The sequence below is a fragment of the Leucopleurus acutus genome, assembly GCF_964270905.1.
Source record: "Leucopleurus acutus genome assembly, chromosome: 14".
Classification (NCBI taxonomy): domain Eukaryota; kingdom Metazoa; phylum Chordata; class Mammalia; order Artiodactyla; family Delphinidae; genus Leucopleurus; species Leucopleurus acutus.
Genome location: NC_139156.1, coordinates 17787413 through 17798998, shown reverse-complemented (window position 1 = coordinate 17798998; position 11586 = coordinate 17787413). Strand labels below are relative to the sequence as shown.

Here is an 11586-nt window from a genome sequence, read left to right as displayed (position 1 = left end):
GTTCTCAAACCTCTGGAGACACAGAGTGCAGGTTTAGCAATAGGGTCGATTAAAATGACGCGTAGCTGAAACTGGTCTCAAAGCTGGTACTCCAACCAGTTTGGGATCTCTTCTTCCTATATATTCAGAATTTTTGTAGTCAGGAAGGACAGAAGACATATTTCATTGGTTCTAGTCAAAAACTCTTAAATAGCATACTCACAGCCATAATCATAAATCCTTGGCTGTCAGAGTAAAACAAAGTTGTGCTAGTTTTGCTTTGTTTTAGCATAATGTTTAATGATCTTGTATCTCTTGGTGGTGCTACGGAGTAAATAAAATGCCTTAAAATAGATAACCTATGACTATAGCTTACAGTGTAAATATATCATGTTGGTAGCCGAATCTTCAACCCTCCCACTGGTTTCTACAACTAGAGCTTCTTAAATTCACATATATATCACAGGCTTTCAATCATTTTATCCTGCAGTTGCATTTCAGAAATTCCAGTATTGTGTTTCTAGGCAAGGAGGCAGAGCCATTTTGCATGATTAATGTCTGGGGGAAAAGTTTTTGTGGTCATCCCTGTCTCTCAGGCCCTCACGTCTGTCACCAGCAACGGCATGTGCTTCAACTCAAAGATAACAGCCCCACGATGTTTGGTTGCATGTTTCATGTTTCACAACTTCTCTACTAAGGAATGAAGAGAAAGTCACTCTCTAAACAATCTCTCTTGCAAACTCCCATTAGTGCTAAACATAAAACAGACATTTAGAGGAGGAAAGGGTACTTTCTCCCTTAGGTATCCTTGGTTGACATAGAAAAAAACCCTGAATATAGATTTTAGGAAAGTGCTTTTATCAAAATTCCTAATTATGAACCCTAAAGACATCTTCTCTCTCTCTCTCTCTCTCTCTAAACTTGAGTAATTTAAACAAAATATAGAGAGAGACATGGATATATACACAGACATATATACTGAGTATACACAGGCACATAAATCTCTACCAATTGATAGAGACAGCTATAGCTATAGCTGTAGAGAGATAGATATAGAGAGGTTGATGTCTGTATATGTGTATATGTGTATATGTGCATGTATATATGTATAGGTGTGTACATGTGTATGTATATATGTGCATGTGTGTGTGTGAATGTAGGCACATGTGTATATATGTTCTATGTACATGTGTGTGACTGGATGCCAGATGTTTGTGTTACAATGTTTGATGAAAAAGGCAGAAGTAACAAAGTTTTTATTATATGAACATAACTGTGTAAGCATGTGGGCTAGGGCTGGAAGGGAACAAACACACACACTCCATACAGATACAAAGATGGGATAATGATAGCTGATTGTCATATCCCACCCTATCCCTACATCTGTGTGTTATTTTCTAATTCTCTTTCAATGTAACAGTATTGGATTTCTCAGTTACTTCTGCTCTTTTGTACATACCTCTGTGAGTCCTCAATATGTTGCATTACTACTATGTTTCCTCTCTCCAGCTAAACTGAGAACTAAAGATCATAGAAAGTTTCGCATTTTCTTGTGTCCCCCCGTGTGGTACCTGGCACAGAGTAAGGACTCAATAAATGCTCTTTGAATTAATGAAATGTTCATAAAGATGGATGGATGGATGGCTGGATGGCTGGATGGATAGATCGGTGGGAACTGGCCAGTCTCTCTAAGAGACCCCATAGCAGAAGTTGCTTTGTTCCCTTTCATAATGGAACAAAGTGCTTAGCACCCAGAAGCCCTGATCCCAAACAAGGGAAGAAGATATGAGACATGAGAAGATAACTTTTGGCCCACTGTCTCCATGCTAAGGTAACTCCCCTGTCCCCTTCATATAAATGTCTCTACCTTCCCTCCTTCCGAGGATCAGTCAAAAGCTTTCAATCCTTGGGACTTCCCCGGCGGTCCAGTGGTTAAGAATCCGCCTGCCGATGCAGGGGACACGGGTTCGAGCCCTGGTCTGGGAAGATCCCACATGCCGCGGAGAACTAAGCCCATGCGCCACAACTACTGAGCCTGCGCTCTAGAGCCTGTGAGCCACAACTACTGAGCCCATGTGCCACAACTACTGAAGCCCGCACACCATAGAGCCCATGCTCCACAACAAGAGAAGCCACCGCGATGAGAAGCCCGCGCACCTCAATGAAGAGTAGCCCCCGCTCACTGCAACTAGAGAAAGCCCGTGCACAGCAACGAAGACCCAAGGCAGCCAAAAATAAATAAATAAATAAATAAATAAATAAATAAGATGAAAATGGAATCATGTCATAGAAAATGGAGTCTGTGAAGTTCCTAGAATTCAGCTGCCCACCTCTGGGCAGAAGAAGAGTCCTGCCGATGGATAAGAAAGAAATTAAGCAATACATTGAGAATGGGACATGATCCATTTGGAAGCTGCAGTGCTCACAGGAAGTGAGAGCTCAGGGCCAGGCCTTCCAGCCACTGACTACAGGGGTTCTGCCTGCCTGGGACGGCCTGAACCTGTTGGATTTCAGTGATTCACCCCTCAGTAAGAGCTTTAGCCCCTGAAAACATTCCTGAGATGCCTTCTGCTGTGGGCCTCTACGTCCTTGCAGGCCGATTAGCTGATAAATATAATAAACACAAAGGTTAGGGAGGAGGCACTTTGCAGAGAAAGGCAGGTCCCTGGCCCCAGGCTTCGTCCTCCAGCTTTCCCCTTTCCCAGAATGAAATTGGACTCACTGCAAATTCGCAAGCTATTGCGCTGGAAACCTCTGGCGGGGAGGCAGGCTCGCTGGCTGGTCTGGGAGCGGCAGCCCTGGTCTCCCAGGAAATGAGTTCACTGTATCCAGCTCATCTGACTCCACCTTTGCTCTAGGCCACAGGACTCCAGGGTGGACGGAGGAGGCCAGCTAGATGGCTCCCCCTACTGGGAGACTGACTCAATACCCCGGAACTACAATCCCTGAAGGGGATATTTAAGACACCCCATGGACTTTCCTGGAACCACACAAACAACTCTGAAGAAAATACTCACCTCAGAAGATCTCTGGGATTTTAGCTTCATCCTCAGTAAAGTCGGGGAGTGGGATCGTGAAGCCTTTTGCCCTTCAACCAGAAGGTTGTTTGCTCTCCTTTGCCCTGTGGGAAGCAAAGGAGAGCTAGTGAATCACAGAGCAGGAGAGGTTGCCTGTCAAGTGTGGTCTCTCAGCAGACAACTCAGGTCGCCCTTGAGAACGTTGTTCGTAGCCAGAACTGCAATCAGGCGGGAGCTGCCTTGGTGAGGGAAAAGCTTCATCATAGATGAAATAGTGATCGTATCCTTGGACTTGGCCAATAAGCCTAGATGGACAGTCAACGATGGTCTATGGGGTGAGGGCCAGGGGAGGCTAAAGTCTGTTGCAAAGAAAATCTTTTTAAAATAATAATAAAATCTCTTGAGCTCTTACTATGAGTAGGGCACCAAGTGAAACACCTCACATACAGGTTCACAACTAATCCTCACAGCCACCTTTTGAGGGCAGTATTATCACCATTCCCATTTTACAGATGATAAAACTAAGCCCCCAAATGAGACAGCTAGGAACAAGTGGGACAGGATTCAAAGCTAGTCTACACCGCTGACATCTAGAAAAATCTTCCTCTTACCTGAAGTCCGTTGATGAAATACATCATGCCAGACTTAGCAAACTGTGGAATTGAAGGTACCTCCTCCCTTTCACTTCTTTCCCTGGACCCTGACACCCACTCAAACTCCCAATGTCATAGTAACCGCTCACCACTCCCCCTGTGAGCATCTCCAAGATGCTCCTGAGAACATCTCAAGAGGAGTACCACCACCCCCAGAAAGGGCAATGCTTATCAGAAAGATGAGAAGGTATCATGGTACATTTCAGTGATGGACAGGAAGCCAGGATGGAAAGGAAGGCAGAGAGAAAGGGAAGAGATATTTAAATGTGTAGAGATGAGGTCCAAGTGCCCCCAAACCAATGGACTTCCATCCCCTCCACCTGGGCACTTTAGACTCATGAGAAGGGAAATAGAAGAATGTGGACATTATAATTCCTGGGCTTATATTTGCTGTTGCTTTTGTGGGAGACTAGACTGGGGTGTTCAAGCAGAAGCCAGGAGACCAGTGTAGCAAAGAGAAAGGAGGCATCACACAAGAGGTTGGTCTAGGTTGGAGCCAAAGTCACAGATTCCATGTTTGACCACTTAAGGGAATTGTACAGTCCTCTTTGGAGGAAGATAACCTCACAGTCATGAGAGCCTCCACATGGACCTTAGTGGTCTCCATGAACCACGGCATGGAGATTCACTCATCCCATCAAGTTCCTCAATATCTCCTTCAGGGACCGAAATGGAGTGGGGGGGTGGGCACGCATTTCGTCCAGTCTTACCTTGACTGGAATGGTGCCTCTCTTTTTCTCTTCTGCAAATCACACCCTCCCAACGCCAGCAGGGCGCCTGCAGTACTCTGAGAGACCTGAATCCGGAGAGCTGCCAGAAACAAGTTTTAGCCTAGTCATCACCTTGGTTGTGAATTTCATATGGATGTCAGTGGGGCAAGGGCTGCTGTGGGGAGGGAACACTACACACATGGCTCAAGTTCTTGGACTGCTAGCACCTCTCACTAAACAAATCACAGACAACCTCTCTCACGTCTAGGACACGTGGACTGGTATCACCAACCATCCAGGCATTGCTCAGATGCTGCTGGGTGTTGCTCAAGCTTTAACACATTCGGTTTAGAAACAGAAGACGAAATGGAGTCCATATGCAAGTTGGTGTTCCTGATGGATGAGGGCAGCTGGGGTCCTCAGGCTCCCTGGGACAGTACCAGAGCTGGGATGTACCACTGAAAATGTCCTTTGTAACCAGAACTGCAGCTAAAGTCAGGTGTGGAGTCTACATCAGCATTTCCAATTTCATATTTTGTCCTTGAACTCTTTACTTACAAGCTAAGAGAGACGTTTAAATCTGGATTTGAGACTCAGTTGATTAACATAGACAACAAAGTAATCAGAGGGGAAAAGATTTCTTGTGTGTTTTTATATACTGTGGAAGATTTACAAATTCAAAAGAATGTTAACCTAAACTTTTCAAAACTTAAATCACTGAGTAATTATTTTTTCCAGCTGATAAATGTCTCAGCTGATAAATGGCATATATGTGTCTAGTAATAATCAATACAATAAAATTATTGTAATGCAAAAGAATTTGATGTCCCCAGGAGTTCCTGGCCATAGATTTCTTTGGCATCGCCAAAACTATACAGCAGGATTGGCACATTACTACCTACAAGCCAAATCCTGCCCACCACCTGTGTTTGCAAAATAAAGTTTTATTGGAACATAAACACACCCAATATTTTTACATGTTGCAAATTGCTGCTTTCACACAACAACAGCAGTTACATAGTTGCAGCAGGGACTATAGCCCCCAAAGCCTAAAATATTTACTGTCTGGCCCTGTTTAGAAAAAGTCTGCCAACTGCTGCTCCTTATTTAAATGATCTTACTATATGTGTACCTGACTGTTTAGGATGGAAAGTCTTGGAAGGAGATGTCATGTGTGTTTATATGGCTCCATTGAGAACACAGTGCAAAAACCCATCTTCAAAGCTTGTGACCAGTGTTGTCTGAATTGGATAATGATCTTATCCTCCAGATGGAAAAGAGAAGACAAAATGCAAATGGGTCTTCTAAAAATACTCTCTGGTTAAAGATAGGGGACGGGAGGGACAGCGATCGTGTGTTTGCAAAGTGCTGTAAACGATACCCACGCAAACTGCTACTTTCCATTCTGGAGGCCATGTTCACAGAGTCTCCAAACAGACAGTATCTGGGCCTGGTGATTCCTACCACGCCAGCCACCATGGGACCTGCAAAGGGAAGGACAGAGGCGCATGACCAGTCTGCATTTCCCAAGTGTGGGACTCCACAGTGCAAATCAGGTCAACAAAAGCAAGTCAATAAATATTCGTGAAGTAGCCTCTGGGGGCAAAGCCTGGAAATAGACCGCAGGGTTTACAATGAGGCAAACTACAGAACCCACAGACTTTTGGTGGAAAGCAACATAATCAACTATTATGGATTGAATGTTTGTGTGTCCCACCCCAATTCACATGCTGAAGCTCTAACCTCAATATGATGAGGAGGTGGGGCCTTTAGGTGGTAATTAGGTTTAGAGGAGGTGGTGAGAGGGAAGGCTCTTATGATGGGACCAGTGCCCTTATAAGAAGAGAAAGAGACACGAGAGCTCTCTCTCTTCCTGCACCGTGAGGACGTAGGAAGAGGGCTTCCCCAGAATCCCCCATGGTAGAATCCTGACCTTAGGCTTTCCAGCCCCCAGAACTGTCATAAATGTGGGCTGTTTAAGCCACCCAGTCTATGGTAGTTTGTTATAACAACCAAACTGACTAAGACAGAAATTAATGACAGTGTTATTCATGCACTGGAGATGGAAACAAAGCATCAGTGGCACAAACACGGGAGTAATTCATCCTGGTTAGGAGCCAGGTTTTATTTTAGTTAAGCTGTGGAGGGTAAGTAAGAGCAGGTCTGGCTACATCGTTTGCAGGGCCCGGTCTCAAATGACAATAAGGGATCTTCCACTCAAAAATTATCAAGCATTTCAAGACAGTAACAGAATGGCATTAAACCAAGTACAGGTCACTTCTGCACAAGTCACAAGCCCATGAGTTTGACAAAAACAGAACATATCAAAGGGCATTTGATGCAGAGGCATGGAGGGAAAGCAGCCCAAATAAATGTCCTGGTTCGGGGGCTCCTCCTAATTTGGGTTCAACGCCTTGGAGTCTTTGTTTGTCCTTGTTACCAAGCAATCTGACTAACTAGAAATACACATGCAAAGAGAATTCAATCTTTTCTTTCCCCTGAAGATGCTACCATTTGCTCTCAGGGTTCCTAAATTAAGCCTCAGACCTAGGATGTGAATTTAGAACTACCTGCTGCTGTGTCTGGACCACAAGGCCACCTGCCCTCAGTGCTGTCTACCGGTGTGGAGGCCAGTCCAGAGCTTAACCTTCTCTTCAGGCATGTGCCCAATCAGGAAGCGGATGGTGGCACTGAGGAAGTGCAAGGACGTCGTGGCAATCTCGTCCACGTGTTGGGTACCATTCCGGACGGGAAGTCCGCTAGCCACCATGTATGCATCTCCAACGGTTTCAACCTGAAAATAAAGCAAGAAAGTGGCCTTGTGTTCATCGTGAGGGAGGCTGGGGGTTATGGTGGGGTCAGAGACAAAGCCCCTCATTGCTGATCCTGTTTGAGGCCACAGCCTTTGAAGGGTCATACTCCTTGACCTTCATTCCATCCAAGTCCCAGCATTTCCTCGAGTTCCTACTCTTGTCCTGGCTCCTACAAAGCCTTCCTTCCCTCACCCTCTTCCCCACAGTCTCTGCCTTCTTCTCTGAAATCTGAGAGTGCTGGTGATTATATTTCCCCAACCCTAGTTCAAAACCAGTCAGACAGGCAGCAATATACTGATGGAGTAGATCTTGAAGGATCACATGGGTCCATCGAGTGCAATCCATCTTACCCAAGCTGAACTGTCTTCACTCCACACAAGGGCTCTTAGATCCAATTACACATATGCTTATATTATACAAAATATGTATAAATGTATGTACCTGCCTGATCTGTCCTCTTTTTCCCCAATCCTCCTAATAAAATCATCTTTCAGATCCTTCATTCACCACAGAGAATAAATGACAAGTGTAAGCATAAAGTTACAGCCCCTTCCAGATACGTTTGCTTTTCAGCAGAATCCAAAGATGATGTGGAAAATGTGGAATTTCAGGCCTTAGCCAGGCAGTAAGACCACGTCTGCTTCCTGGTGACCCTAAAATGACCCAAAGCCAACAAGTACACAAGTCTAACTGCTTCTAGGCTACCTCTCCCCACCATGGGCACATCCCTTAGCAATATAAACTGATTTTAGCATTAGTTCATGCAAAACGTAGTTAAGAAGAAAACAGTAAGAGGAAATCCCAGAGGAGGCTCGTCTAAGCAGAGCAGCTTCCATTTTTGTTGGGTGAATGTGATCTGCTCTTTGTGATTACCTGTACCATCTTTCCTTCTGCTCTTGACCAGAGGCAACATTTTGGGGAATTTGAGGGGATAACCATTGAGGATGTGTTGCCAGGGGACATGATTGCACTGTCCCAAGTCTTCCTGATTCCAGGACCACAGGCAGAGCCCTGCAATCATGGTCAGAGCTGGTAAACTAGTGGCTGCCCACCAGGTGCGTGTGAACATGGGCACCTTTGAGTCATGATCTGGCCCCATCTGAACAGCCAGAAGGCACACAAAGTGGCCTCATCATCACCACCAGTGAATGAAGCCAAATTATCATGTTGCTCTCCTCCCCTGCAAGATTCATTTTTCACTCTAGGTGACCCTGTTCATACATCCCCAGTGTAGCACTAGGCGGGTGGTTGCTGTCTGACCTTTAGCCGTGAGTCTGATAGTCTAAGCTTGGGGGTCTATCTTCACCTGAATTGCTAAGGGCACAGTAACAGAAGTGAGACTCACGACAGATCCAAAGACAGTCTTTAAAGGAGAGTAAATGTGAGCCTCTCTGAATGTGGAAAAAATATATTCAGGAGGGAACTGGAGGAATTAGCCAGAAGAAGGTCAATGCCTGTTTTAGAAATGTGTTTACTGTGAGATAAAATAATGGAAGGAAACAGAGGGAACAACTGATGATTCTTGACAAGCACCTACATCTGTGATGAATCAAGCCCTTTTCCAAGAAAACAAACAGGAATCAAATATTGAGTTTCTGCCATGAATTGAGATAGACTGCCAGCCTGAAATAGAACCTTCCTCCTGGCTGAGGTCTAGGGCTGGATTAATCCTCACTCATGCCTGGAGACAGCCTACAAGGGTCATGTGTGTCTCCACAACCCAGGAACCAGGTATCTCACCTTATACACATCATAAGTTTTAACGATGTGATCAAATAAACTGTACAGGTCCTTAAGGAGCTGCACAAGTTACAGCGGGGAGCTGAGAGAACAGAGTTTTGTGAATCCAACAATGTCAGAGAAAAAGATTGTCATGGACTGTAAATGCTCTGGTTCCACGGCTCTTCCAGCTATGAGCTGTTCTCCAATGAAGCTGAAACCAGAGAATAGGATCGTTTTTGAACAGTATCATTCATCTTGTCTCCTATAGACCCCTACAAAGTCTCCCTGGTAGGTCTTTTTCTTCGGTGGGTTAGATTTTGGGGTCACAAAAATCCATCATCTAGAGGGATTCTTTTGACACCCATTTCTCTGCCTACATTTTCTCTAAAGAGATATTTGAATTGGTGGGTATAAATTCAGGGAGGGGTGAGAAGCAGTTCACATAAATCCCTTTTCAAAAAGATTTTCTCCCTGAGGGAATTTCATTTGCCCCAATTGGTCATAGAATTTGATTTTAACGACTCAGTCTGCAGATGTGGAAGCAAATGTAAACGTTTATCGATCCACAAATTAACATTTCTGCTTCTATCAATCAATCTCACACTGACACATTCAAATCCCCAACCCCATTTCTTTGTCAAGACACATAGAAGGGTGCTGGAATTTTAACAGCAGATGCTCTTCTAAGTGTTTAGAGAGTGCACAGGTGATAACAGAGCCAAAAATAAGCAAGATTTGAATCTGAAGTTATTGGTGCCTATTGTACTGTGCAAAGCATTTGGGCAGACGTAAAACCTGAATATGCTGAGGGTAGTAATTAATCGGACTCCTGAAGCTAGAGCGCCATCTAGTGGTCTCTTCCTCTTGCTGCATCCCCTATATTCCATCTTTTACAGACCTGCATTCTCTAATTCCTGTGGATTCCAGGGCCTTGCCTCTATCTCCCTTTACAAGGTGTACCAAATTACACACAAAATGCTTGACGCATTTTAGAAGAGACTAACATTCTCTTAGAAAAAGAACACAGGAAAGAGTGTCTCCATGTGAGGTCTCCTTAAATAGCGATGGTGTTGCTTCCTAGTTTGTCAAGGCCCCTGCTACTTTGTGGAATACCTGGGCAGCGTTGTACACAGAAGTTGATCCACTTTCCTCTTCTCGGCCATCAGCTAGTTGGTCCTCTCTTCCACCCCCTCCTCCAGGTGATTGGGGTACACTCTCAGCTTGCTCACCATACTGTTCAGTACATTCACGCGGCTTTAAAAGAACCCAGAGATTTAAGTCTTTTTCCAAGAACTTTAGGGCCACAGTGGAGAACAACTTCCCAGTATACATTCCAAGACAACATGTCTCGCCCTTAAGGTTTCCTACTTAAGGGTTGCCAATGGACAGCAGTGAAATGACAATGGCCAAAAGGCCGCCTGGCAGGACAGAGCCTGTCCTTTACCAGCCCTGTGAGCTTGAGGGGCACCCTCTGAGCCTCAGTTTCTTCATCTGGGAAATGAGGATAATAATACCTACCTCACAGGGTCATTCTGTAGATTCAGGGAGATAATGAGTACTAAGGCTGTGTCTGGTACCCAGTGGGCACTCAACAAACAGTAGCCTTCACTGCCCTCCCCACCACCCCCACTTCCCGACATGCTCCATGTCAATCGTCATGGTCATGCAGAAATGTAGATTTCAGGATGGGTCATTCTTTTCTTTTCAGACGGCAACACCAGATGTTTTCTTTTCAGATGACAGATGTAAGGGGCGTTTCTAGATCCTATAGGCTCTTGTTTTACTTTTTTTTTTTTTTTTTTTTTTACGGTACGCGGGCCTCTCACTGTTGTGGCCTCTCCCGTTGCGGAGCACAGGCTCCGGACGCGCAGGCTCAGCGGCCATGGCTCACGGGCCCAGCCGCTCCGCGGCACATGGGATTCTCCCAGACCGGGGCACGAACCCATGTCCCCTGCATCGGCAGGCGGACTCTCAACCACTGTGCCACCAGGGAAGCCCCCATAACATTTTCCTGATGGAAGAGAAAGTGGGCCTTTTCTCTGGAGATTCACCCCAACATGCCTTCACCATGACCACCATCTTTTCATTTCCCTTCTCTCTGACAGGGAAGGTCGAAGCGGCGCTGACGCCCTGGGGTCCTTGAGTTGGCTGGTGATTTCTGAAATCCATTTGGGGTTTAAGTAGCTAAATGTCTGAGCTTTGTGCCATTTAGGACACTTCACTTTAAACAGACATGTTTTTAAATTTGTAAATTGAGTTTTTAAGTAAACTGAACAGATTAGAATTTCAGAGAAATCTGAATATTTTACAAGAAATATTAGGAATCCTCCTGGAAAATGAGGACTCTAATGTAAAACATATAAGCACACCCTAATTAATCTTTTTTTTGATTAAGTTTTTTTCTAATAGAACTTTTCTTGAAATGAAGCATAGCTCCACGTGATTTCAGGAGCGTATAAGCATTTGGTATTAGAAATCCTCAAAGTGTGCTTTACGCAATTTGCATTCCATATAAAATGTTACATAAAAGTTATTTTAACAAACAATAAATGTTAACTACTATGTCCCACCTCTGTGTCCCACTTTGTAAACCTACTTTCTTTCACTTCCTCATTGGCTTCTACCGACATATGTTAAACATTCTGCTTAACCAGGTTTTGTAGAGGAAATAATATTTTGAGAACAATGTATT

At 44.6% G+C, this 11586-nt stretch overlaps 1 pseudogene across 1 annotated transcript; it reads right to left on the bottom strand.

The window, feature by feature from the left end:
- Window positions 1–2997: 2997 nt before the first annotated feature.
- On the bottom strand, window positions 2998–10534 carry LOC309971465 (guanylate cyclase 2G-like; annotated as a pseudogene). Its single transcript has 7 exons — window positions 10413–10534; window positions 10008–10148; window positions 8913–9105; window positions 6979–7153; window positions 5745–5843; window positions 4360–4459; window positions 2998–3100 (listed from the first exon to the last, which is right to left on the bottom strand). The product of its transcript is annotated as a guanylate cyclase 2G-like (transcript).
- Window positions 10535–11586: the final 1052 nt, after the last annotated feature.